Source organism: Protopterus annectens, chromosome 4.part1 (assembly GCF_019279795.1).
Source record: "Protopterus annectens isolate FY-2018-M chromosome 4.part1, PAN1.0, whole genome shotgun sequence".
NCBI classification, from domain to species: domain Eukaryota; kingdom Metazoa; phylum Chordata; order Ceratodontiformes; family Protopteridae; genus Protopterus; species Protopterus annectens.
The window spans coordinates 359583196-359588012 of record NC_056734.1 but is presented as its reverse complement, the minus strand read 5'-3'; positions in this window follow the sequence as shown (position 1 = coordinate 359588012).

The window sequence follows — 4817 nt, the reverse complement described above, 5'->3', positions numbered from 1 at the left end:
AGTATTTACAAAGACATCCACTACAATCAGATCAATTAATTAAACTAAAATACCATGCTATTGAAATTAAAATTATTTTAACAAATTTTGTAAATTATCCCATACAATAAAATAAGATGTTTTTCTATTTGTTCTAGTCCTAATTGTGTTTATTTCCATATGGCACACTATATTCATAACATTTTTAAATTCATTGAACGAAGGAGGTGTATCTGAAATCCAATTTCTAGTTATTATTTTCCTAGCCACTGCTAGAATAGACCATAACAAGGGAAGCTTAACCCTTTTAACACTTTGAGGTACAGGTGTGTTGAATAATATAAGAGATTTAGAAATAATGAAATTATCTGTAAAAGAGCCTGCAAAAATTCATTAATTGACTTCCAGTATTCTTTCAATTTTATACAGTCATAAAACATATGAGCCCAGTCAGCATTAATTTCTACATTACATCTCTTACATAGATTATCTTTATTATTTATTTTATTCATCATCAAAGGTGTATAAAAAGATCTATGTACAAATTTCCATGTATAAAGTCTCCAGACAATGGAAGACGTAATTCTATAAGCAGATTCCAATATATATTGTTTATCTTGTTGATTTGGTGGGTCCCCATTAATAGAAGTGAAATAATTCCAGTATGAATCTACACTGTAAAAAGTTTCTTGTCTGATAACTTTATGTATGTATGAAAGTTTACCTTTATCAGAAACTTTATGTTGTAAATTTAATATCAAGTAATCAATCAGTGTTGGAATAGATTCTTTAACAGTTATAGACATTAAATCTATTTTATTAATGAGATGTTGTCTAAAGGTCTGAACCTCTAACCAGCAAGTTTCTCTTAGATCAAATTCTTGTTTTAAGAAATCTAGATTTTTAACTTTATTATCAGATATCAAGAACTGTTTATTCTTGATAACACACACACTGGAGTGAAAGCTTGAGACTGCATTGAACTGTTGTATTCTTGATAACACACACACTGGAGTGAAAGCTTGAGACTGCATTGAGCTGTTTTATTCTTGATAACACACACACACTGGAGTGAAAGCTTGAGAATGCATTGAACTGTTTATTCTTGATAACACACACACTGGAGTGAAAGCTTGAGACTGCATTGAACTGTTGTATTCTTGATAACACACACACTGGAGTGAAAGCTTGAGACTGCATTGAGCTGTTTTATTCTTGATAACACACACACTGGAGTGAAAGCTTGAGACTGCATTGAACTGTTTTATTCTTGATAACACACACACTGGAGTGAAAGCTTGAGACTGCATTGAACTGTTGTATTCTTGATAACACACACACTGGAGTGAAAGCTTGAGACTGCATTGAGCTGTTGTATTCTTGATAACACACACACTGGAGTGAAAGCTTGAGACTGCATTGAGCTGTTGTATTCTTGATAACACACACACTGGAGTGAAAGCTTGAGACTGCATTGAGCTGTTGTATTCTTGATAACACACACACTGGAGTGAAAGCTTGAGACTGCATTGAACTGTTTTATTCTTGATAACACACACACTGGAGTGAAATCTTGAGACTGCATTGAACAGTTTATGCTAGATAACACACACACTGTTGTGAAAGCTTGAGACTGCATTGAACTGTTTATTCTTTTTTTTTTCAAAACAGGTTTATTGTTTTAACATATAAGAGAAATATCATAACAATTTTATACAAGTAATTAAAAATAGGTATTATTATAATATTCAACAAAACAACTAAAGTATTTACAAAGACATCCACTACAATCAGATCAATTAATTAAACTAAAATACCATGCTATTGAAATTAAAATTGTTTTAACAAATTTTGTAAATTATCCCATACAATAAAATAAGATGTTTTTCTATTTGTTCTAGTCCTAATTGTGTTTATTTCCATATGGCACACTATATTCATAACATTTTTAAATTCATTGAATGAAGGAGGTGTATCTGAAATCCAATTTCTAGTTATTATTTTCCTAGCCACTGCTAGAATAGACCATAACAAGGGAAGCTTAACCCTTTTAACACTTTGAGGTACAGGTGTGTTGAATAATATAAGAGATTTAGAAATAATGAAATTATCTGTAAAAAGAGCCTGCAAAAATTCATTAATTGACTTCCAGTATTCTTTCAATTTTATACAGTCATAAAACATATGAGCCCAGTCAGCATTAATTTCTACATTACATCTCTTACATAGATTATCTTTATTATTTATTTTATTCATCATCAAAGGTGTATAAAAAGATCTATGTACAAATTTCCATGTATAAAGTCTCCAGACAATGGAAGACGTAATTCTATAAGCAGATTCCAATATATATTGTTTATCTTGTTGATTTGGTGGGTCCCCATTAATAGAAGTGAAATAATTCCAGTATGAATCTACATTGTAAAAGTTTCTTGTCTGATAACTTTATGTATGTATGAAAGTTTACCTTTATCAGAAACTTTTGTTGTAAATTTAATATCAAGTAATCAATCAGTGTTGGAATAGATTCTTTAACAGTTATAGACATTAAATCTATTTTATTAATGAGATGTTGTCTAAAGGTCTGAACCTCTAACCAGCAAGTTTCTCTTAGATCAAATTCTTGTTTTAAGAAATCTAGATTTTTAACTTTATTATCAGATATCAAGAACTGTTTATTCTTGATAACACACACACTGGAGTTAAAGCTTGAGACTGCATTGAACCGTTGTATTCTTGATAACACACACACTGGAGTGAAAGCTTGAGACTGCATTGAGCTGTTTTATTCTTGATAACACACACACACTGGAGTGAAAGCTTGAGAATGCATTGAACTGTTTATTCTTGATAACACACACACTGGAGTGAAAGCTTGAGACTGCATTGAACTGTTGTATTCTTGATAACACACACACTGGAGTGAAAGCTTGAGACTGCATTGAGCTGTTTTATTCTTGATAACACACACACTGGAGAAGCTTGAGACTGCATTGAGCTGTTGTATTCTTGATAACACACACACTGGAGTGAAAGCTTGAGACTGCATTGAACTGTTTTATTCTTGATAACACACACACTGGAGTGAAAGCTTGAGACTGCATTGAACTGTTTTATTCTTGATAACACACACACTGGAGTGAAAGCTTGAGACTGCTTTGAACTGTTGTATTCTTGATAACACACACACTGGAGTGAAAGCTTGAGACTGCATTGAGCTGTTGTATTCTTAATAACACACACACTGGAGTGAAAGCTTGAGACTGCATTGAGCTGTTGTATTCTTGATAACACACACACTGGAGTGAAAGCTTGAGACTGCATTGAGCTGTTGTATTCTTGATAACACACACACTGGAATGAAAGCTTGAGACTGCATTGAACTGTTTTATTCTTGATAACACACACACTGGAGTGAAATCTTGAGACTGCATTGAACAGTTTATTCTTGATAACACACACACTGTTGTGAAAGCTTGAGACTGCATTGAACTGTTTATTCTTTTTTTTTTCAAAACAGGTTTATTGTTTTAACATATAAGAGAAATATCATAACAATTTTATACAAGTAATTAAAAATAGGTATTATTATAATATTCAACAAAACAACTAAAGTATTTACAAAGACATCCACTACAATCAGATCAATTAATTAAACTAAAATACCATGCTATTGAAATTAAAATTTTTTAACAAATTTTGTAAATTATCCCATACAATAAAATAAGATGTTTTTCTATTTGTTCTAGTCCTAATTGTGTTTATTTCCATATGGCACACTATATTCATAACATTTTTAAATTCATTGAACGAAGGAGGTGTATCTGAAATCCAATTTCTAGTTATTATTTTCCTAGCCACTGCTAGAATAGACCATAACAAGGGAAGCTTAACCCTTTTAACACTTTGAGTACAGGTGTGTTGAATAATATAAGAGATTTAGAAATAATGAAATTATCTGTAAAAGAGCCTGCAAAAATTCATTAATTGACTTCCAGTATTCTTTCAATTTTATACAGTCATAAAACATATGAGCCCAGTCAGCATTAATTTCTACATTACATCTCTTACATAGATTATCTTTATTATTTATTTTATTCATCATCAAAGGTGTATAAAAGATCTATGTACAAATTTCCATGTATAAAGTCTCCAGACAATGGAAGACGTAATTCTATAAGCAGATTCCAATATATATTGTTTATCTTGTTGATTTGGTGGGTCCCCATTAATAGAAGTGAAATAATTCCAGTATGAATCTACACTGTAAAAGTTTCTTGTCTGATAACTTTATGTATGTATGAAAGTTTACCTTTATCAGAAACTTTATGTTGTAAATTTAATATCAAGTAATCAATCAGTGTTGGAATAGATTCTTTAACAGTTATAGACATTAAATCTATTTTATTAATGAGATGTTGTCTAAAGGTCTGAACCTCTAACCAGCAAGTTTCTCTTAGATCAAATTCTTGTTTTAAGAAATCTAGATTTTTAACTTTATTATCAGATATCAAGAACTGTTTATTCTTGATAACACACACACTGGAGTGAAAGCTTGAGACTGCATTGAACTGTTGTATTCTTGATAACACACACACTGGAGTGAAAGCTTGAGACTGCATTGAGCTGTTTTATTCTTGATAACACACACACACTGGAGTGAAAGCTTGAGAATGCATTGAACTGTTTATTCTTGATAACACACACACTGGAGTGAAAGCTTGAGACTGCATTGAACTGTTGTATTCTTGATAACACACACACTGGAGTGAAAGCTTGAGACTGCATTGAGCTGTTTTATTCTTGATAACACACACACTGGAGTGAAAGCTTGAGAA